The sequence below is a fragment of the Lissotriton helveticus genome, chromosome 12 (assembly GCF_964261635.1).
Source record: "Lissotriton helveticus chromosome 12, aLisHel1.1, whole genome shotgun sequence".
NCBI classification, from domain to species: domain Eukaryota; kingdom Metazoa; phylum Chordata; class Amphibia; order Caudata; family Salamandridae; genus Lissotriton; species Lissotriton helveticus.
In genome coordinates this window covers 124006602-124031440 of record NC_136073.1, presented here as the reverse complement: position 1 = coordinate 124031440, position 24839 = coordinate 124006602, and the positions used below count along the sequence as shown (strand labels likewise).

The 24839-nt window shown below is 47.9% G+C and overlaps 1 protein-coding gene across 1 annotated transcript in view; it reads right to left on the bottom strand.

Moving 5' to 3' along the window:
* Window positions 1-24839, bottom strand: part of LOC144798272 (beta-galactoside alpha-2,6-sialyltransferase 1-like) — a 153825-nt gene that overhangs the window by 111442 nt on the left and 17544 nt on the right. The gene's annotated exons all lie outside the window — the stretch shown is intronic.

The window sequence follows — 24839 nt, the reverse complement described above, 5'->3', positions numbered from 1 at the left end:
CCGAGATGATGCAGGCGTGAGTGCTTTGGTCATTAGTGCAGCACGTCAGTGGTTGGAAACTAGCTAGTGTCACATTTGTCGCTGTTAATGCATGTTAATTTGTTCATCCAAATGAGTCAGCAGACACCCATCGTGACATATTATCTGTCGTCTATACCATGCATTCTTAATTTAGTGATTCCGTAAGTGCATTGCTGCACCTTGTATAGACATAACGGAACTCGCATTGGATTTAAGATTGTTGCTAGTTTCAGGCTTCCATGAGGTGCCACCATATAAGTAAATTTTTTAAAAACTAGGGGGCATATTATCAAGCACGGCGTTAACATTATCGCCACTAAACTGCTGCTAAAAAGGCGATAATAGGCTTGATAATACGCCGTAGAGAATTCCCATAGAAGCCCATGTTCACACCAGAACATGGGCTTCTATGGAAATTCACAAAGGCATATTATCAAGCCCATTATTGCCGTTTTAGTGGCAGTTATCTGCCGCTAAAGCGGTGATAATGTTAACGCCGTTTCCTGATAATATGCCCCTAAATACTTTTGTTGGCTGCATGTTTTTCGTCCAATGTCTTTTTAAATGTCCTTGCGTCTGCACCTTTTTTTTAGTTTTGCCTGCACAGCACTTGCGCTTGTCTTGGTTTTTCCTCTGCCCTCTACCTAATTTCCCCATAGCCTCACTCATTTCAACCGTTCTTGTCTGGGGGAATATTTTTTTTCTTTGTCCTCCGCTCTTTACCTAATCTCTCTGGTTTATAGTACCACCAGTACCAGCACAATATATATTGCCTTTCTCAATAAACAATTCATAACCCTTTCACAGAGTTTCAGTAACTTATATTGCACACCTGCTCACCAAACTACAACTTACAACAAAAAAGTAGCTTATTATCAATCACATAAGCAAAACCTAAAGCATTTACCAATGCTTATTTACTTTAGAGACATCAACAAATGCAGATGCATGCCCAGTCAAAAGCGACACATGCCTCTAAACCTCCAGTGACAAACATTCACCATCGTCTAAGGTGGTAAAGCACTGCTACTCCAACTCTTCAACTATTTAAGACACCAGTCAGCCCAAAACAGTGCCTGTAATCTCTCTCAAGGTAGCTTGTTCAGTGCTTATTTTATGTGATTAGCTGATCGAGCTAAATCCTCTGATCGCACTTCAAATGTCTGCCTCTAAAACAAAGGTGGCAGCAATAATTACCAGAGGAACATGTACATTATTGTGACCATCTGAGTAGCATGCAGTGCCATACAGAAGCAATGATTTTTCAGATACTTAGTAATATAACAAGCATTGGCAATATTAGTAGGTCCTGCCTTTGGGGCCTATTGGCTGTGCAGCCACATCAAAAAAGGCACTATGGCAGCAGCATTTACACTGATGCACACATGTGTCAGAACTCACATGCCGCAGTGAAATGGTGTGGGCACCATTTACTTTAATTTTTATATACCTATCAAAATTGACGAACGCCACTTGAATCAGTAAATTAAATAAATACATTTTCTAGGTGAAAGTGCTCATTAAAAAAAAAAAGAAATGACCACAGCTTCTGTGAGTGGTGGAAGGGGAAAGGAAGGGGGAAAGCAGCACACAGAGGAGGGTACAACTGGGACAGAACACCACAGATGAGAGAGGGAGAGCAACACTGATTGCCGGGTGAGAAACAGAAACTTCTCTTCCAGGGGATCCTCATCAATAGTCATAGGCACTTGAATATTCCCGTCCCCAGAAAACATATAAACATTGTATATGAAAACATATATATACAGCTCTACATATATCAATTTTTTCTAAAAACAAACAATGCAGACTTACAGACACCCACAGGCTAAGCAATGCTGTGAAATCTTGTCATTGCACGTATACAAATAAACCAGAAAGACAACAAAAGGGACTTGAACTGCTTTTAATGTATAGCAGAAAAGTAGTCCTGCAAAGAGAAAAGCAGGCATTGTTAGCCCATAGGCTGCATTCTAACTTTAATAGCATGGAAATTGAAAGCAAATGTAGAAAATCAAAAACTGGCACCCTGCCTTGAAGGCAGCCACGAGCCCTAGCTTCCCATCATGCCTCAGGGGTGACAGTTAGGTCAGTTATTTATTCCGGCTCCTTCACTCAGGACCCTGGCTATTCAGCTCCACAGATTTGTACTTTTCTTTCAGAAATTATACTCTTTTTCCAATTAAAACCCTTTTAGTTCGACATTTTACACTGTTGGTATATTCCTCTACCTTTTTCATGAGTTTGGCATTTCTTAACGCTCAGAAACGCATTCCCTTTTTGATCCTTGTCCTTCTTGTGTTCAAGAAGAAGTTCAAAACAGACTCCCACTCTTTCTGTATTCTTTGCCTTCCGGATTCCCATGCTCCTGAGACTTGCCAACACTGCTAGTCTTTATTAAGACGGACTCTCAAGGACAGAGCTTTTCTGAGAAAAGGTAATGCTTCTACCTCTAGAAGCAGGTCTTCTGTGGGACAGAAGAAGAAGAGACCCAGATCATCTTCCAGAAGCAAGATTCTGATCTGTTCTTCATTGGCGTCGGGCCCGGCGTCGAGAATGCCTCCACCAGGTGGAGAAAACATTGATGACAATCCCATCGACCGCGGGCTCGCCCTTGAGAAAACATCGGTCATAGTTGAAGACTTCCAGACAAAGATGTACATCATCAGCGACAAACCTTCCGCCAACGTTAACCAGGCGACGGCCGGCGTCGAGGAGTCGCTCTCCTTTGGTGCAGAGTCACCCAACGACGAGAAGCCGCTCTCTGTCCTTGCCGTTGGTATGGCGTTTGGCGTTGAGGCGCAGCCCTCCCTTACCGTCAACCAGGTGGTGGTCAACGTCGAGGCATAGGTCATCAACGGCATCGAAAAAGGATTCAACGTCGAAGCAGATCCCTTCGTCGTAGCCATTAAGACCCTTGACGACGAGGCCAAGATCATCAGCAACTTCGAGAGGAGAATCGTCGTCGAGACGGACTCCTCTGTTGCAGTCCACAAGACGGCACTCAATGTCGAGGCCATAGTCAACACCGTTGGCTCGACCTTGGACCTGGGGAACTGGGTTCGAGTCTCGGTAATGACGCTAAACCTCCTGTGATTCTGGGCAAATCACTTAATCTCCCCGTGCCTATTAAAAATGAATGTGTGTACTCATGTAACGTAACTGCTGCTATGTAGAGCGCTCTGATACCCGGTTCGGTTTCGAGTCAAGTTCACGCTATATAAAACTCTGCAAAAAAACAAATGACCGGTACAGAAATCCACCCGTAGATCACGGCTCCATCTACACAACAAGGGGAAGAACACAGATCTCCCTCTGTTCATCTCTCTCCCAGGTGGCGTCTCCCGGTTCATCATTGGCAGAAGGAGCCTTCAACACAGGTTCAACAGCCCTTGGACTATTCAAGCCCTCAGCATTGATCCCCTCTGGTGCAGCTGGTACAGGCAGCTGACCGATCACCCACCAAACCATCCAGGGGTCGCCAGAGGGACAAGTCTCCACCACGTAAATCTGCTTCTCATGGGCGTCATAGGAGGCGAGGATCACCCTCCTGGTCGTCCTCCTCGACCCGATCCTCCAAGAGGGATTATTCTCCCACTCTTACGGACAGGCCACCATCCAGAATGTCACCTGTTAATGACATCGACACCTTCCATGATGTCCTAGCTAGAGGAGCACGAAAGCTAAACATACACCTCAGACATCTAGATCAGTTTTTCTTTTTTTTTTACATACTTTATTAATGACCGTAATATCAAAGTCAGTGCACGGAACAACATGAATAGACAGTCGTTTTGTACTTACAGTAATTACAGCAGATATATGTCATGAATCTGCCCCATTCCTTCTGTAATGGTTAACAAGAAACAGAGGATAAATGGTATTAGTAGGCAATGTAAGTAGCCAGCCATTGCAGGCTTAAACGGATAGATGCGCAGCATAAAGTAGTTATATTTCTAGTCAACATGAACAACAGATTCAGACCATGTCCCCTCCCACCCTAACCCACCCAATCCCTGCTCCTGGTCGGTCGATGTCTACATTGGTCATTAGGATCTGATAGGGGGTGTCAGCAACGCGGTGTTAGGGGAGTCCGCAGTGAACATAGAACATGACTTTTAGGTAGGGTCCCGAAACCCATCATGAATCAGTCGTATTCTGACTCAGTGTATCATGGGGTCGGGGCAACCCCTGGAGGCAGTAGGTCGAGCGATTCAAACTCATGTAGCATGATCTCCCTATCCATGGAAATGGGTTGTTTTCGAAGGCCCCTTACTTCTTCTCTCTGGAGGGCTGCACCTTCGGCCTTTCCCCTTTGTACCATGTCATCTTGCCAGCTGGATAATGTTGGGCATCTAGGGGATTTCCATCTCATGGTGTGGGCTCTAATTGCTGATATAAGGGCCAAGTCAGTGAACTTCAGTAGTACCTTCTGGACCTTCGTGCGTCTGCAGAGGCCCACGAGGCAAGACAGGGCATCATCCGATATAGGAATATGTGTGACATCAGACAGGGATTGACGAACCCCCTCCCAGAAACCCCGGAGGTGAGGGCAGGACCACAGCATGGGAAGGAAGTCAGCCTCCTCTCTTTGACATCGGGGACACCGGTATGAGGCGTCAGGGAACATGTGGTGAATCCGCTTGGGGGTGAGATATGATCTGTGAAGAACCATAGTCTGGATGTATTTTAGTCTGGTATTACGGGAGACTCTTTTTGGGTGATCGAGCATGCTCTGCCATGCTTTGTCTGTAATCTCCGCAGTTGAGTCCTCAGACCACTGTTCTCTAAGTGAGGTAAGTGTAATCGCAGCGTGTGCCCTTATACCTGTGTATAACCAATGTACTAGGTGTCCCCCCTACCCATGTAGTATAAGAGCTGTACCAGGTTGTGCTGTGGGGGTTCACTGCGCTGTGGAGCTCATGTGTTTTTTATGTAGTGGGATACGGTAGCGTGTAGTAAGTATAGTCGTGCTGGTGCACCCGTACTCTGCAGGAATGAGTTGTGATCTAACAGGCCACCATCACCAAAGAACGCCCCAATGTCCTCCACCCCTGCCTCCAGCCAGTCAAGTATCTGGGCCTTCGTGAGTCTACCTTGCGGGGAGGGTATGACTGGAAGGGGAATATTCGACAAATACGGGATTACCTGGGGGGTATAACACAGTGCCTTCTTCCAGCATTTCAGGGCCGTCTGTAATAGGGGGGCTGTCTCTGGGAATTTTGGCCTTGGGTAAGAGCAAGGAGTGCAGTGTGCCATGGTCCAGATCCCTAGGTGTGAGCCCGACCTCTTGTAAGTTTCTCCCCGCCGTCCAGAAAGACAGCCATTGGAGTTGACTAGCATAGTAATAGGCTCTGAAGTCAGGTACTCCCAGTACACCGCTGCCCGTCCCCAGTTGGAGTTTCCGTAGACTCATTCATCTGCGGCCTTTTCCCCAGATAAGATCTATTTTTTTTGAAAATCTTTTTATTAGCATAGTTTGAGAGCAATAACAGCATACAGTTGCGCATATACAAGTCTAGCGTTAAACTCAGTGTTACATGTATACGGTTGCCCAGAGCATATATATAGACATGGTAAGTTCGATTTTTCATTTCGTCGATGAATCATAACAAACTAACAAACCCCGTTCACGTCCGATCCCACCCTCCACCCCTGTGAAAACCCACCCTGCACTCTCTAAATAGGCACATGATTGAAATATCGCTAAGTGGGTCACACTCCATTCATGTACACATAGTTGAGGTTAACACACATACTGGGTGGGTAATGTGACAGACGGGTCTGAGCTACCCGTTCCCCCTTGTAGCGCACCGTGGGTAGTGGTCGTGGCAGCGTATAGGAGAATGAGTCGGGGCCTAACATCACCCCGATCGGCTATTCACTAACATCCTCTTCATCATTGTCATTGCCAGCCTCGAATACCCCCAAAGTGGCAAACCATTCCAGTGAGATAGGTGTTTTGCGGAGGCCCCTACTCTCCTCCCTTTGTAGTGCCTCGCCCTCAGCCTTACCCCAGCGCACAACTTCCGCCCGCCACAGGTCAGGGTTGGGCGGCTTCATTGATTTCCATCGTATCGTGATGGCACGCTTCGCCAGCAACAGGGCCAGATCCGAGAAGCGCGCCGCCACAGTCCTGGTGCGGGTCGATGGCCCTAGCCCTAGGAGTGTGTGTTCCAGTGTAGGTGATCGGGCCAGTGTACCAGCCTTCTCAAGTGATTCATGGACAGTGGTCCAGAAATACCCCAGTTTGGGGCATTGCCACAGCATATGTACCAGAGATGCGTCGTCTGCATCGCATCGGGGGCAGTTGCTCTTGGATGTAGGGAACATCATATGTAGGCGGTGCGGTGTTAGGTAGGCTCTATGTAGCAACATCAGTTGGATGAACTTGTATTTGGGGTTTCTAGCTACCTTCCTGGGGAATTGCAGTATGCGCTCCCACTCCTTGTCTCGCAGTGGCCTCCCAATATCCGCTTCCCATGTCGACCGTAGTGGTGTCAGTGTAAGTGCCCTCCCCGATTTAATGCTAGCAGTGAGCCACTTAGTCAGATGGCCGCCCGTTCCCATGAGGTAGAGCATTGTGACTAGAGGATTCGCAATAGGTTCCCGTCCGTCGGGTGACCAATTGCGTGAGATATAGTGTCGGAGTCCGGCGTGTAGGAGAAAGGAGCCGCCGGGTATGCCTTGCGTGGTTCTGAAGTCTTCGAAGGACAATAAGTGCCCCTCCGTAAACAGGTCACCCACATGTGTCACACCAGCGTCATGCCAGGGCTCCAGTAGAGTCGTCGTGAGTGTGCCCGGGCCTAGTGGTATGCCCAAGAGTGGTATCGTGGGGGCATAAGGTGTCCCAGAGGACGTATATTTCAATGCCCTCCGCCAGTGTGTGATCGCCAGTTTGAGGAGTGGCGGGGCGTTTCTAGGTAGATCCGAGCCAGGTAGGAGCAAGATGTGTATTTTCCCCTTGGCATGGTCGTCTTGTGATAGATTAATCTCATGAAGATTGCGGCCCGCCACCCAGTAAGCCAGCCATTGTAGCTGACATGCATAATGATAAGCCCTAAAGTCCGGTAAGCCCATGCCTCCCGAGTTGGAGGGGAGCTGTAACTTGGCCAGCCCTATGCGCCTGCGGCCATGTCCCCACACAAGTTCGGTGAGCAGGGAGTCGAGGGTCCTGAATGTTACCGCTGCGATCTGGAACGGCAGGTTGGTGAAGTAGTAGATAAGACGGGGCAGCATCACCATCTTGGAAATTGCCACCCTACCGGGTATGGAGAGCGGCAATGTTAACCAAAATTGAATTTGTGACTTCAGCGTTCTAATGGCCCTCCCCAGGTTGCCATCTATCATCATGCTCGCCTCTCTATATATCTGTATTCCAAGGTATCGAAAGGTGGTGTCCGCCATCTGGAATTCATGAGGGGCAAAAGGCAGGGGGGTCGACTCACCTGCAGCTGCAAAGGTGAACCCGTAGGACTTAGACTCGCTGATGGTGAGGCCAGAGATTTCTCTAAAATCCTCAAAAACCTGGGAAACTGGGCCCAGGTCGCCCCTCAGATCTCGGAGATATAATATGATATCATCCGCGTACGCAGAGACAATGTGGTCCGTACCATGTCGTTGTATGCCATAACGGGGGGCCAGCAGCCTAAGTCTACAGATCAATGGCTCGAGGGCAAGAACGAAGAGGAGAGGGGAAAGTGGGCAGCCCTGCCTGGTGCCCCTGGCAATGGCCATGGGGCCCGAGATTTGGTTGGAGGTGCGCACCCTGGCCGTGGGGACGGTGTATAGTAATCTGACCCAATCGAGGAATTCCGGTGGTATCCCGAATTTTGACAATGTGGTAAACATATAGTCCCACCTTAAGGAATCAAAAGCCTGTTTTAAGTCCAGAGAGATGCACCCCTCGGAGCCCACGTCCGCATCGTCCCTGAGCATAAGTTGGGCCAAGCGCCTAAGGTTCATGGCCGTATTACGGCCTGTGACAAAACCGCATTGATCCGGGTGGACCAGGTGAGGCACGTATTGCACGAGCCTCGATGCCAGTACCTTGGCCAAAATTTTTGAATCAGTATTAAGAAGGGACAGGGGTCTGTAATCGGCCAACTGCAAACCATCTTTGGCCGGTTTCAAGAGGGACGTAATCAGTGCTTGCATGGATGATTGTGGTAGAGATGCTGTACGTAGGGCTTCCAGATAAACAATGTGTAGCCGTGGGGCCAGGAGATCTATGTAAGTGGCGTAGAAGTCCGCTGGCAGGCCATCCGTTCCAGGGGCCTTACCCTTTGGAAGGGCTCTTATCGCCTGTCTGATTTCCGCCAACGTTACGGTACGCTTTAAGGCTTTGCGCTGATCAGCAGTAAGCTGCGGGAGATCCAGATCCGCCATGAAGGCCACTAGTGCGGGTTCGGACAGGGGTTGTGGGGGGCAGTACAGCGTGGTGTAATAGTCCTTAAACGCCGTATTAATCCCTACTTGGGTGGTAGCTGGTTGGCCAGATTGGTCCAAAACCAGCAGAATGGCCTGGCTGATCGGGGAGTCCCGCAGGATGCGGGCGAGTAGGGGGCCGGCACGGTCGGCCTGTGTATGTTGTCTATTTGTGTACTCCCTATAGTCGATAACCCGCAGCTCTTCCAGCAGCTCCGCATGTCTAATACGTGCCTCCTGCAGTGGTGTAAAGGGAGCGTTGGTGCCCGCTGCCTCGTTCTCTAGGGATGCAAGTGAGCCCTCCACCTCCTTCAGCTGGCTAATCACCTCCCGCCCCCTCCCCACCCTAGTAGTCATAGCAGCCCCCCTCAGACAGACTTTGAAAGTGTCCCATTCTACCTGCCGGGAGCTAGCCGTGCCCGCATTCGTGGAGAAGTAGGTATCTATAGTGTCGGACAGGGAGGACCGGAAAACCGAGTCCTCGAGGAGATCAGGGATTAGTCGCCAGGTCGGTATGGGGGCCAGCCTCCTACCCCACTGCCATGTAATTTCCACGGGGCTATGGTCCGATAACGTTTTCCCCATGTGTTGAGTTTGGACAATCAGTGCTGTAAGGGACCTGGAGCAGAAAACATGATCGATTCTGGTGTGAAGCTGGTGGGGAGGGGAGAAAAAGGTGTATTCCCTTTCCATAGGGTGAATGCTACGCCACACATCTGCCAAATCCCAACCCTCAGCCCAATTCGCAAGCGCAGCAGCCTGTTTCCTGCTCTCAGTAGCCTGTAAGGGGGGATGTGACCTATCCAGCAGAACATCAAGTACAGCATTAAAATCACCCCCTATTATCCAGCGAAGGTCAGCCCAGTCTGCAAGCACCCCGTTGACAGTGGACAGAAATTCCGACTGGTTCGTATTAGGCGAGTACATACATCCCACGACAACTGCCTCCCCATCCAACAGACCCCGCACAAATACATAGCGACCCTCCTTATCAACCCGTTGCTCCAGCAGCTGAAAGGGGAGAGAGCCACGGATCCAAATTGCCGCCCCCCTTGAGAATGCGGAATATGAGGTAGCATAAAGCTGTCCTCTCCATTTCTTTCGCAATTTCACCGCTTCAGCAGCATTCAAATGTGTCTCCTGCAAGCAAGCAATCTGTGTCCCCCTCCGGTTGAGTTGTGCAAGGATTCTATGTCGTTTATGCACCGATCCCATGCCACGCACATTCCAGGTGCACAAATGGTAATTGTTAAGAGGTCCCATCCCCATCTGTGCGGTGTGGCAAAGTGTAACAACTGGGTGACCCCACATGTCCTGCTGTGCTAAAATATGAGAGTGTCTCGCAAACAAGTAACCCCTGAACAAAAAGGTCCCTGAGCCAACGTACCCAGGAGCCAAACCATGGTGTCCAACGTGGGCACAATACAGTCAAGTACGTGTGCATATCGGGGGGTGGTGGACCTCCGTCGATTGGCACTGAACTGTCTGCGTGGGCATGAGAGCCCACAATACAATGGATCCCTTCACATACAACCCACCACATGTGAGGGAGGGGATTAGACATACGTTACCACCTGGAGAGAAGTAATCGTGTCGTGGTTCAGAACTCTGCAGCCATCTGGGCCGTGATCTTCGGGAAAAGTTGCAGGCTGTCAACTGAACCAGACACCTCAGTGCGAGTGTCAGTGGTGACGGTGAGTCTGTCTCCGGTTGCTCCCGCGTCGTGGGCAGCCAGTGCCGCCTCAGTTAGACGCTGATGTGTGGATGATGACGTTTGGTCTGCCGCCTGGCGTCCGAGTATATGCGCCGCCTCCGATGCTCCATGGGATGAGTGATGTCCAGGGCTGTGAGCGTCGTTCTGTCGGCCTGGCGAGTCCCCGCAAGTGTCACTGTGGTGGCCTGTGAACTGGTCCCGCGATGCCGCCGGAGTCAGGGCGACCTCCATCCATTCTGTCGCTTCCTCAGGTGAGTCAAAAAAATGGGACTTGTTGTTATGTAGGATTTTGAGCCGAGCAGGGAACAAAAGTGCATATTTCATGTTCCTGTCACGCAATTTGCGTTTCACCCCCATGAAGGTGGATCTGGCCCGCTGCACAGTGGGCGTGAAATCAGGGTAGACCGAGATAGTCTTGTCCTCGAAGCGTATTGGCGCTTCCTCCCTGGCCGCCCAGAGGACAGTGTCACGGTCTTTGAAATGGAGGAGACGGGCGATCAGTGGGCGCGGGGGTGCCCCAGGTTGTGGGGGCCGTGATGGCATCCTGTGCGCCCTTTCCACACTGTAGAGGGCGGTGAGGTCTCTCTGGCCCACCAGCTTCCCAAGCCAATCCTCCACAAACTGCGTGGGGTCTCTTCCTTCGCTTCTCTCCGGAATGCCCAGGATGCGGACGTTGTTGCGGCGGGCACGTCCTTCCGCCTCGTCCACCCTCCCCCACAGCTGCTCCAGTTGCTTCTCCACGTTTTCTAGTTTCGCGGAGTGTTCCGTTTGCTGTGGGATAATGTCGTCTAGCGCTATTTTTTGCTCCGCCACACGATCCGCCAATTTGTTGTGGTCCGCCTTAAGTAAGGATAGGCCGGTCGCCATATTGTCTATGCGCAATTCTAGCGCTTCGCGCTTCGCGCGTCGCGCGTATTTCATTCAGGATCAGATCTAGCTTGGCGTCTTGAGACCCCTTACCGGTCGGCGGGATGATGTCCATATTGGAGGAGGCTAGTGGGTCCTCCGAGCCCGTGGACTGCACGTCCGTTCGGGCGCCCCGGTCCTGAGGTTTGCCCTTCGTCCTGCCCATAGACCTTGTTAGCAAGGCGGCGCTGTAGTAGAGGCAGCAGCCCGCAGTGTTCCCTCTGAGTGTACGGCAGTGGTTATGGCCTGACCACTATGTACTGCAGAGAGGTAGATGCAGCGTAGATCCCAGAGCTGGCATGGGTGGTGCAGGATACCCAGATGAGGCGTCAACGCAGGGTGAGTCGGTGCGCCACTGGTGCCTCGGTGAGGTCCGCAGAGGTGGTGAGGGGGGCAAGGGTGGTGTGAACCAGATCGTTGCAAAGCGAGTGTATCGTGGCTGTCGAGAGCGCAGTCAGGTCTGGGCTGCAGCGCTGCAAGAAGGCGCCAAAGCGCGAGGCGCACCACCCCTGCACAGGCCCCCACACCCGTGAGCTGCTGGTCTCCAATGTCCGCCGCCTTGTTTCACGCGGCCGGCTCTGATCCTGTGAATGGCGGGCCCGTGGCAAGTGAGGCAAGACTGCCAGGGTCCGAGGGTCTCCACTTTGCCCCAACGTAATGACAAGATGGCGTCAGGATGTTCTCAATGCCAGCCAGATCCGCTCCGTGACCCTGGTAGCCTGTGCGGGACAATGCTAGTTTGCGGCGCCGGCTGTGTCGTGTGTGCCGCCTGTTCTGCGTTCTTTAACCCAGTGGTGGCAACGCCGGAGCCCCGCTGCTCAATTGGACGGGCTGGGGGGACAGCACGGAGGCGCTCCCGCGCCTCGGAGGGGCTGCGCAGCAACGTGGACAGCCTGTGTTGTAGCAGCCGAGGGGAGGGGGGGGGCAACGGAGCCTTAGCGGGGGGTGAGGACTCCGTATCGCACCCGGCGGTACTGGTCAGCGAAGCGGCAGCAGTCCAATCCTGGGTCCCGATTGGACCGCGAAGGAGGATGGGGGTAGGCCGGTCAGGCCGATCACCCGAGGCCGGGGCTTCACCTCGGTCAGCAGGCCGCAACAGGGTCCGTCGGCAGAACCTTCCACAGGAGCGGTCCCAGAGGGGCTACGTGGCACCGTTACACGCCGCCTGTCACCGGAGACAACCTGGGTGGGAAGCAGGCGGGTTGCAGGCAGGGGATCACAGGATAATCAGCTGGTGTTCAGGGCATAGGACGGAGCTGGCAAACTACACGTCCACCATCAACGGCTCCAGGCCACGCTCCCTCTTCCCCAGATAAGATCTATCAGCATTGTACTACATCTACATCATTTATTTGAGACTCTGCATCAAAGGTTTGCGTCGAGGCCTTGGCTACCACTAGTTCCTGCTCTTTGACAACCAGTCATGGACGTTTTCCTTACACCAGCTACAATTAAAACAGTTCCAGCAAGGATCTTAAAGAAATACAGACCAGCAGAACAAGATCCCCGTTCCTCAGGTCAGATCCTCCACTTGACTCGATGATTATTGCAGCAGCAAGGAAGACGGTCCCTCCGGACAAGGAGAGCAGAGCCCATGATTCTTGGGGCAGCTTCTTTGAAGGTTTCTAGTGTGGAGGCTCTTTTGGCCATTATGATGGAGCGTTGTGGGGCTCTCTAGAATTCAACAAGCTGAAGAAGGCATCATGCCGAAAACGTTTCTTGTAAATAAATGCATTTCTGACGGTGTCCCGCGAGTGAGGCGTTTCTTTTGAAACTGGAGCTTTGATGTTTTGCATGGGTCACCGCCATGCTGTCCGAACCCGTCAACAAGAGTGCGCAGGTTGCCCTCGGTGAACTTTGGGAGCGTGATTTGAATTGGCAACTGCACCACCACGCAGGATTGAAGGTGCTGCCGCCGACCGAGGTTGACAGTGATTCACACTGTTGGAGATGTGGATATTCGACCAGCTCCAGAGACATGTGCTGTAAGATCCGGTGGTTTGACGAGGGACACCAAACGGATGAAATACCTGGTAAATTGCAGGTTAAATCGCCCAGGTTGCAGTGAGCTGAAGGGGACATTGTATATTTATACAACATAGCGTGAATGACAGGGAAACATGCTCATACAGAGAATTTTGCTTCCCACAAGCGCTACATGAAACCTCAAATCCCAGGATGCACCAGGGGGATTGAACATTGGTCACAAGGTAAAAAGCCCTCCTTCACTGTGAAGCCCCTCCACCCAATTAGGAGAGACTCACCTGTTTGAAACCTGATGCATATCAATGGCGAACATTTAAAACAAGCTGAAGAAGGCATCATGCCGAAAACGTTTCTTGTAAATAAATGCATTTCTGACGGTGTCCCGCGAGTGAGGCGTTTCTTTTGAAACTGGAGCTTTGATATATATATATATATTCACTGAAAAAACCATAGGTTATAGACCATATATAGTTAGGAATTAGCATTTACAAAACCTTGAAAATTCACTGAAAAAACCATAGGTTATAGACCATATATAGTTAGGAATTAGCATTTAAAAAACCTTTTTTTACTCACACAAAACCATTGAAATTCCATATATAGTTAGTAGTACTAACTATATATCGCGCACCCGCAATCCACTGCTGATCATGTCACATATTACATCATTCATGACATGGTCAGTTAAAATATGTCTTACATATTGAAGAATGAGTGGATGTAGAAGTGTCTGGATGAAGGATTTAGTAGGTGCATGACTGACTGTATGAGTGAGTGGTTAAATGTGTCTCACTGAGTGCATGGGTTAGTGACTGAACTGTGTTAATTTGTGCATCATTATGTTTGTTGTTCTGTAAACTGCTGCATGTGTTGATCAGTAGCTATATGAGTAAGTATATGGGTTATTGATTGGTTGCTCAAGTATTTGTATGGGAGACTGAGTGTGTGTGTGGGTGGCTGGGAGGTGTATGACTCTGTGCATTGGTGAGTGAATGGATATCTCAGTGCTACATGTCAAAGTAAGTACATATGTAAAACACAGTACATGTGAGAGTTGGCATATATAAATAACTGTGCATAAGAGCCAGTGAATGTGTGAGTGGCTGTATGGATGATTGTGAACTTGTATCAGGGATTGTAAAAGAGAGTAAATATGTGTTAGTATATGTTTGAATAAGTAAGGTGTGTATAACTGTATAGTTGAGGAAATGGAGGTGTGATTGATTCTTTGCATGACTGACTAGGTGTGTAAGTAACTCCATGGATGAGTGACAGTCTGTGAGTGTCTGTTTACACTGAGTGTATCTAAGGTTATGTTAGAGTCTGAAGAGGTTCATCGTATTATCACATGAATGATGTCATCAGTGATGTGATCAGTAATGTCAAATGAGATGTCATCAGTGATGTCATCAGTGATGTCATTTGAGATGTCATCAGTGATGTCATCAGTGATGTCATTTGAGATGTCATCAGTGATGTCATTTGAGATGTCATCAGTGATGTCATCAGTGATATCACTGACCATGTCATGAATGATGTAATATGTGACATGATCAGCAGTGGATTGCGGGTGCGCGATATATAGTTAGTACTACTAACTATATATGGAATTTCAATGGTTTTGTGTGAGTAAAAAAAGTTTTTTTAAATGCTAATTCCTAACTATATATGGTCTATAACCTATGGTTTTTTCAGTGAATTTTCAAGGTTTTGTAAATGCTAATTCCTAACTATATATGGTCTATAACCTATGGTTTGTTCAGTGAATTTCAATGGTTTTTTAATAGCAAATATCATAAGCTGTCGAATGTCAAGTACGTGGTAAGAAAAAACATTTTCGTGTTTATGCACACTGATCTGCTTTGAATGCTGCCCCCCCCCCCTCATTTCTATTAGGAGTACTCTCTCTTTGCAGATAGTGAAGGGTAGTTAACGCAGGCCTTTGCCCCCGTTGTAATCCGTCGTGCCTGCTTCTCTCTCCATTTGATTGATTGTTATCCAAGCATTTACTGTTTTAGAATTGGTTCTCTTTGGTTCATTCTCTATTTACAAACAAGCACAGAGTCGCAATACTCTGTTTAGTCTTTGCAGATAGCGAAAAATCGTGTAAAAAAACAAAAGGAATCGAGCAAAATCAGTAGGCCACTAATCGGATCTCTTTTTGACCTCGCTAAAATAGAAACATTAGGAACAACCCCTCATGACAAATACGAAACTAGTGAGATGAACTGAACTCCACACCATGATGGCTGCAAGACAGCTCGGCTCCGCCACCCACCCCGCCCAAAATAACGATAAACTCTATGCAAATATATACAACACACCAGCAAAGTAACAGGGTAAAACATTTTATTAAACAACTATTTACATAACTATTTTAAACTTTTTGTTGCCCGATCCGGCTAGCTCAATCGATCGAGCATGAAACTCATGCACTCTGATGATTCAAAGTTTTGAAGAGTGCTTGTAACACTGTCTGAAGCCTATTTGCACTTGCTTCATCTTCACTATTCTAAAAGTAAGTGGGGGCTGTTTGAGTATGTTACTGCATTTGTAAACAATGTGATGCGGTGCCACCCTGAACCGCTTAACGGAGGCCCCCGAGGGACGGTGTGATGGCGCGGACTCGGAGGGGGCGCTTGGCTCCGGCCCCCTCCCCAAGTCGTGTTCTCCTGGTGTGGCCTGAGATCGCCCCCGACATAGGTGGCCGGCTCCCGGGATCAAGCGGAACTTTTTGCCTTTTGGTAACTCTTCCATTCTTGACCTTGTCCCACAATCCGTTTCACCTAAAGACACGCTGTAGTGGGGCGCCCCTTTACCATTTCAGTTGCCATTCCGCCCGCTTTTGCTACACTGTGCCTCTTCCGCTATTCAGCTGTTTACCGCCCGCTCTTTCGACTACAACGTCTCGCTCACCATGTAGTTGAGTTGCTCCTGCTCTTGCGGTGCAGCGATAGGCGGCTGCCACAGGACTCTCAAAATGGCGGCCGGCTCTTCAGATTTGGGCGTGGTCCACTAAAATGGCCCTGCGACACCTTGGAACTCGGACGCTTGTCTGCTAGAGCTTGGGCTCCATTCTCGAAAGCGTCCCCTCAGCCTTGAAGATTCTACAAAAGTCTTGGGGGCCCCCGACTCCCGCAGGCTTCTGGTGGGGAGCGGCTAGCATGATTGCTCGTGGAATGGCCACGACGGAGCTACGAAATGGTGGTGCTCTCATGCTAACGCCAGCTTCAGTCTGAAACATCCAGAAACTCTGTAGACTACCAATTCGATCAGTTCCGGTAGCGCCCCAACGTGACCCGGTAGAGAAGAACTTGCCCTCCCCTCTTTGACTGATGGTTCTTGTTGCCTGTCCCTTCTGTTGTCATTTAACAGAACTATTTAGCCTGCTGAAAGGGGTTGTGTTCCGACCGCTGGTTGGTGGAGACATTTTGACTATATTCTGGACCTGCGTTGTCGCGTAATGCGTCATATGACGCGCCGCGTTAGCGCATCCGGAAGTGATCCGAGGCGCGGCGCGCAGCGCGTAACGTAAGCATAACAGATCATGTAACTTGTTAATAAAACTTTTCATTGGTTCATTTTACTTTTCTTATTCTAATGATGAAAGGCTTGGTCATATGACCTAAAAATTACGCTTTTTATTACTTTCGAACATTATTTTTTCTTAAACATATGTTATAATGTTCCAGGCTAATGTACTTTCCCGGAAAATTTACAACTGTCCTGCAAGTAAAATATATTCCTTTTTCGAGAAAAAGAGCGTTTCTTCGTCCCATGACGGAGCCGTTGAGCAAAAGAGGGTCGGCCTGCTGTCTTAGTCGCCGATACGCCAGAATATCAGATTCTTATCGATCACTTTATGTTGCAGGAGTAGAAAACACAACAACCCTTGACCATTTATCTTTACTGCGTTCCTGCGTATTATACCTTTTACCCTTCATGTAATTCGAATGCTTTATTTCACTTGCCTTTTACTGATTCTAAAACAGTGACTATTATTAAAAACTTTACCAATGTAAATACTACTACCATGTTTTCTTTTAAAAACCTTTATTGTGAAAATGTCAGTATACAAATACGGGCCTATAACCACGTGGGCCGGCCACGGAGCAAACTGTAATCGTATATGATGAGTAGACATTTACACTGTAGATGAACGTAACGGGCGGGCCATTAGGTTGCAAGAACTAAGGTGTCTAACAGTTGCGGAATCGGTGGACGTACATTTTATAATTAAAATACGACAGGGCCAGTTACAATAAAATTATCTAGATATACATTTGCGGGCAAGTACCATGGGTGACGTTAATTCGAACTTTCAATAGTACAGTAATCAATAACACATCAGAACTTAATATCAATAGGGATGTCGAAATATTCAATCAATTCTCGTCCCCGCCCGCCATGTGCTTCAAAACTGCATACGTATCTCGTGATTTCAATGTTCTGCAACCAGTACACAACAAGGAGTTACGACTCCCATTTATTCTGGCGCCATTTTGGGCGAGGACGGGCAGGTCCAGGATATAGTCAAAATGTCTCTACCAACCATCGACTATGATGATGTTCATATGCTGTATTTATTAGAGTAACACTCATCTGTCCACATGAAATTAATTTGCCACAATCTAAACATGTCATTTTAATCTTTCCAAAGTTCTTCTAAATATTTGGGACCGTTTCCCTTGCCTCTGATGCTGTCAGTGCCAGTTCTTTGATGAATGTACAGGCAGGTCGGGGGTTCTCCTCCAAATCTCTCTTTTATGCAGCACTATAATTAATCGGTGCCACCTCTCCATATGACGATGCATGGTATAGTTACCATAACTATATTTTTTTTCGGTTCCTCTGGAGAGTACATCGTGGCAGATGAAGCGTGTAACGTACCGGGAATTTACCTTTTTTGCATGTAGAGGAAAGGAAAAAAAATTCGAGCGTCCGAGTTCTAAGGTGTCCCAGGGCCATTTTAGTGGACCAGGCCCAAATCCAAAGGACAGGCCGCCATTTTGAGAGTCCTGTTGCAGCCGCCTGTCGCTGTAGCATCAAAAGCGGCCGAAACTCAGCTGAATGGCAACTGAAACGGTAAAGGGGCGCCCCACTACAGCAGACGAGCCTCCACCTGGGAAGGCCCGTTCACGCCGCCCCCCCCCGCCCCTTCGGGCACCCCACGCCGTTATTCGGAGCAGGATTGTAGGATGGCCACACCAATGCGGCAACTTGCTAGACACCACCTCGGTGCCAACCGAATCTCAGCGCCTTGTGGTGTCTTCTATTCAGAAAACATTGTTGTGCTGCCTTCGACCTATTCGCCGCAAGTGCGCACGCAACTCAGCTGCATAGCTTGCTAGACACCACCTCGGTGCCATCCGGATCTTGGCGCGTTGCGCTGCCTTTGGCCCCATTCGCACATCGGTCCGCTACTGACGCCACCTCTCAGGCCAACGGGGCGCCCCACGCCCACTTTCAGCATTGTAGGATGGCCACACCAGTGCGGCAACTTGCTAGACACCACCTCGGTGCCATCCGGATCTTGGCGCGTTGTGCTGCCTTCGGCCTATTCGCACATCAGTCCGCTACTGACGCGAACTCACAGGCCAACGAGGCGCCCCACGCCGACTTTCAGCATTATAGGATGGCCACACCAGTGCGGCAACTTGCTAGACACCACCTCGGTGCCATCGGATCTTGGCGCGTAGTGAAGCTGCAGCAGCTGCAAATAAGCTTCAGACAGTGTTACAACCGCTGCTCAGAACTCTCAACTATGACACCACCTCGGTGCCATCCGGATCTTGGCGCGTTGCGCTGCCTTTGGTCCCATTCGCACATCGGTCCGCTACTGACGCCACCTCACAGGCCAACGGGGCGCCCCACGCCCACTTTCAGCATTGTACGATGGCCACAGCAGTGCGGCAACTTGCTAGACACCACCTCGGTGCCATCCGGATCTTGGCGCGTTGTGCTGCCTTCGGCCTATTCGCACATCGGTCCGCTACTGACGCTGCCTCACGTGCCAACGGATTTTCTACGCTTTTTATACCCTATGCCGCATAACAGGTCATGTGACTTGTTTATAAAACTTTTCATTGGTTCATTTTACTTTTGGTTTCCTAATGATGGAAGGCTTGATCATATGACCTAAAAATAACACTTTTCATTGGATGAAAACTTTTTTTTTTCCCAAACGATGAAAGCCCCACCTTGTTTCTGGATGTTTCAGACTGAAGCTGGCGTCAGCATGAAAGCACCACCATCTTGTGGCTCCGTCGTTGTCATTCCGCGAGCAATCATGGCAGCCGCTCCCCACCGGAAGCCTGCAGGAGTCGGGGGCCCCCAAGACTTTTGTACAATCCTCAAGGCTGAGGGAACGCTTTCGAGAATGGGGTCCAAGACCTAGCAGACTAGCGTCCGATTTCCAAGGTGTCCCAGGGCCATTTCAGTGGACCAGGCCCAAAAAGGAAAGAGCCTGCCGCCATTTTGAGAGTCCTGTGGCAGCCGCCTATCGCTGCACCGCAAGAGTGGGCGCAACTCAGCTGAATGGCGGATTTTGACACAGTGGACCAAAAGCGGACGGAATGGCAACTGAAACGGTAAAGGGGCGCCCCACTACAGCAGACGAGCCTCCACCTGGGGAGGCCCGTTCACGCCGGCTCACCCCCCCCCCCCCCCCCGGGGCGCCCCACGCCGTTATTCGGAGGGCGGCAACTTACTGGACATCACCTTGGTGCCATCGTTCTGCTGCCTTGGAACTATTCACACAACAGACCGCTACTGATGACCCACCCCCCGCGACGCCCCACGCCGGATACCGAAATCAGTGCGGCACCCAGGCAACATCACCTGGGTGCCGTCCAGAAATCTGGACGTTGTGCTGCGTTGGGACTATTCGCACAACCGACCGCTACTTCCTTCTTTTTCCCTAAAAATGTTTAAATGTTTTTACTGTTTTTGTTTTGTTGTATATATTTATAAGTTATTAAAGTTTTATAATCCTACTACTTTGTTGGAGTGCTATATATTTTTAATGTGACACATAATTGTAAAAACTTTGATGTACAAAGAGGCATCCCTGGAATCTTCCGCTTCAGGCTCGGTCCCCTCCCCAATCACAATACAGAATGGTTTTCAGATAGTAGGGACGCGTGTGGTGTGACGGATCTCATCGGGTGTGGGCCTTGATCTACTATACCTCCTTTGAAGAGGGGTGATTCTTTACAGGTGGGGCCATAAACTACATCTGCAGGGCTAGCTGATAGCCTGAGACCGGCCTGGACAATCGGACACAGAGGAAGAGGAGTGTCAGAGGGTGCGGTAGTGAATAGGGCGAAAGGGAGGTGTCGGACAGGCACAGGGTGTGATTCTCAGGGAAGAGCAGCGCAGATGGGGGGAGGTTAATTGCCCATGCGTAAGACAGAGAGCGGGGGTGACCAGTGCCTGGGGGAGATGCTTGCGAGGGTGGGGAGCCATGCTAAGGATCGACAGCATGCAGAGAGTGGGTCTGGTCAAGGCATCTAAAATGGCTGCCGTGCACGACAAAAGTGTGGCATTTGAAAAAAGGCAAGATGGCGCAAACAATGTTTATCAACACTTCCTGATTTCCTTCTAATCGAACGTTAACAGACGTTATCTCTACCACACACCCGGTCCCCTGGGCTTAAACGCCGAGATGGTAGGGACTGCATTTTATACTACAATCACTTCGCTACAACCTCATAAATTAAAAATAAAAAAATGAATAATGTCTCAAACAATTTTTGATTTCTAAATATAAATTTATTCTTCTGAATTTTCATAATTTGAAAGAACTAGTAACATGTCCTCATCAGGAATTTCCTCTTCAATCATCTCATCAGGAATCTCCTCATGAAAAGTCTGCAATGATGATTCTTGTAACTCTATGGTCTCCAAACATTCGATAAATTCGCCGTCAAGAGATTGATCAAAAAAATCATTCAAGTCATCTCCTCCTTGTGAGAATATTTCATTATTGGTGCTGTCAATTTCAATAAATGTAGTGGATAATTCAAAAGAAATTGCCACGGTCTCTTCATTGTGATCCATTTTATTTTGAAATTTCTTGCTGTAAATTGCAGAAAAAAATAATCACTTTCATTTATCGTTTTTAGTAATACATAATATAAAACTAACTTTATCAAGTATTTAGTATAACAGAAGGACTGTAAATAAATAACAGAAAACATTTTTCAAATTATCTTAAAGTGTACAACATAGTTCCCCTTACAAATTAACAACTCACCTTTTTGAAAGTAGGAGAAGCGTTAGTACTGTGTAAATCAAACACCAGAAATTGAGCACCAAAAATTCCTCACAAATGTACCTCAGACAGTAGTATCACAAAATGGCTGTGGTTTCCTATCATTTTAGATATATACATAACCAATTAACTTTCATCACACACAAATACAAAACCAAAGTAACATTTTAATTGGTTCTAAATTTCAACACTTTCAAATGTGTTTTCCCCATGCAATTTTCCATAGGACATTTAGATACGTCTACAGCCTGAATGGCTGAACGGAATTACACCAAACTTGGCAAAATGGTACATCAAACCTAGGGGGTCAGGGAGGATCTACTATGCCCCCTTATGGTCATTTGCCCCTTCGCTTTGGCCTCCTCTTGTCTCTCGATCCTACCGAGAGACAAGATGGCGGCCGCTACGGACTGTTTGGAATGTTTACAGACGCCGGAGAACCAATCAGCTTCGCTTCACAAAGCTCCGTAACGCGAAAAGTACGCGAACCGGAGCACTGCCCGGTCCGCTGTTACAGATATATATCTTTTTTTGAACGTTAATTTCTCAAAATCCACTAGAGCACATATATTGAGACCTAGCAAAGGCACATCGGGCTAACAGTCCCTACAATTTTGCCAAGTTTCGTGCAAATCCATTCAGCCGTTCGGGCTAAAAGTGAGGCCAACCGCCCTATGGAAATTAACATTGGAAAAACGCGTTTTGGGACCCCCCTTTTTTCTCGGCCCCCCCTTGACGAACCCCCCCCCCAAATTTCCAGGGGCTGCTCAGAAACAAAATGTTCCATTTTCCTGAAAATTTCTGCCAATTCCGTCCACAAACGCCAAAGTTATTAGACATAGAATGTTCAAAAATCCCATAGAGAAAAAATCCTAACTATATATACCTACTGGCGACCGCCAGTAGGTAATATATATATATATTACCTACTGGCGGTCGCCAGTAGGTAGTTATAGTTAGGACCTAGTTTCCATAGGAAATCGTCAACATTCTATTTGGATTAACTTTGGCCCTGGTGGATGAATCTTTGCGAATTTCTCAAAGAAGATGGCTCGGTCCACTGCGCTCCTTCCCTGGGGGATTGGTGAAGTGGGGGCTGAGATAAAAGGGGGGTCCCAAAACGTGTTTTCTCCATGTTATTTTCCATAGGACGTTTAGACACGGCTACAGGTCGAACGGCTGAATGGATTTATAAGAAATTTGGCAAAACTGTAGAGTCCGGCTCGCAGATTACGCTTTTTGTGGAATGGTGTAAATCCGTTCAGTAGTTGCTGAGAAAATTAAAGTTAAAGTCAATTATATATCTATAAGCGCGGACGGGTGCGTGCACTCGAGCGGCTGCGCGCGAGCGGAATTTTTTTTGTTGCTGCGTGACGTCTGTTAACGTTCGATTTGAAGGAAATCAGGAAGTGTTGACCGCCATTTTGTCACTGCGAGTAAATATATTGTCATTTCAAAGCGTTGGAACATGGAAAGGGGAGAAGGTAGAGGTTGTTTTGTTGCGTAGGTTTTCTCAGGGTGTGCAGTAAGGTCCTTAAAGGCGAAAATATATATATTTTTTTTTTTGAAAAAAAGTTGCGGGGTGCGCGCACTCGGGCGCGCACACCTATTTACAAGAGTGTGAAAATGGAGATAAATCAGAAGTTTGAGTGCTTTGATATAAGGTGGCTCTGAAAAGAGCCCTTGTGTTAATTGAGTTTTTTCTGCATTTATAAGTAAGTACCGATGCAGAGTCTGATGTTGCAGAGGAAGATTCTGTTTCCCTCATCCGTGAAATGAACACCATCTGTCCTATAGATGTCTTGCATGTGGTAACGCAAGTTGTTGTGGTAAATAGAACCCATGCTATAATCTCTGAGGAAAGCAGAAACAGATTTATTAACATGTCTCCTTGCTTTCTCAATTTGTGCACAATGTTGATTGGACCAATTCCATTTCTGTCTTTGGCATATATTGGAATATACCAAGGCAGTTCGAGGAAAAAGTGTCATCAATTGTCTAAAGGTGTCTTTTAGAAGCATTTCCAGACCTACCCCAGTCAATGTGCCTAGATCGTTCCCACCACAGTGCACAATTATAAGGTCTGGTTCTGGGAGATGCATAAAAGTTTTCACCAATGGTATTAATTGGTGACATCTTAATCCTCTTTGCCCAATCCACGTTATCTGCACATTTGGTAAATCAAGGTTGGAAATTCGTCTGCTTGCTGCATATTTTCCACTCCAGTGAATATAGCTGTGTCCTAAAAGCCAAACATTCATTTTCAAGGCAGATGCAGTCGTGCTCCGATGGGTTGTGGAAGTGGAATGGCAGTTAGAAGCTGAAATTCAGGATAAAAAAAATGGATGAGGCTTGGTGTGGTTGAAAAACAAAAGATGATTGGGTGATTCTAATACATGAAGATTGAAGACTACGTTGCATGTTAATGTTATGTAAAAGAAAAAGTAGTATTGGGTGTGAAAAAAATGACATGTAACAGAGCTGTGGATAGGCAGGTGTTTCTGGAGGGAAAACAGTGTTGTTAGTTTGCTGTAGAACGTTGAGATATGAACTTTTGACCTGTGCCTTCAGCCAGGTGCAGAATGAGGTGTTACCATGGAAACAGCCAGAGATGGCAGTGGGTGATGGGTGACTTTTATGTGACATTGAAAATATTGTGAGGGACAACCAACTGAAATGTGAATTTGAATACAAAATTTTGCGGGAGGAAATATGATTGGCTGAAGAGACATATATGAGTCTGTATTGACTGGATATCTGTGCCATTGAATTTTGGTTGCAGTGATAGCAGCATAATTGAGACTTCCGTCAAACGAATATCTATTTTGTGACTGTCACTGTTGTACATCGTACAAAGCATTGGTAAAGGCAAGTCTGTAACTGTTTGTTTTGTCATGTACTGTAAAAGAAAGGGTTCACGGGCTGTTATAGGCCTGTGGGTTCTAGTATGAGTAAATCAGGTCGACAAAAGAAAATATTAAGTTAGTACAGCTGAAGTTACGTGGAACTCATGAATACTGTTTCAATATACAATCATTTTAGTTGAGATTATGGATTAAAAGAGAGAACGTGTATATTTGAAATGTTTATTCAGAAATGCACTGTTTTCAAGGCAAGTTTCTTATCTAATACGAGTGCAGACATTGTAAAAAACAAAGTAATCGGTATAGCCACTAGTACATAAAATACAAACGGTATAGTTGATGAAAAATGAATATGGTTTAGCAAAATTAATTATACACTCTTATGAGGAAGTATATTGGGGCAGATTTATGAAGGCCTTGCGCCGCCGGTGCGTTACTTTTAACATAAATAAGGCTCATTATATGTTAATAAATGGATGAAGGTCTCTAGCTTTTCAGTTTAGGAACGATACATGAAAATGCTAGTGGTTAGACCAGTGTTTCCCAAACTGTGGTCCGCGGACCCCCAGGGGTCCTTGACCCATTCTCAGGGGGTCCGCAGGCAGCAGTTTTAAAAGCACTTCAAAGTTCCTTGCAGAATTATCAG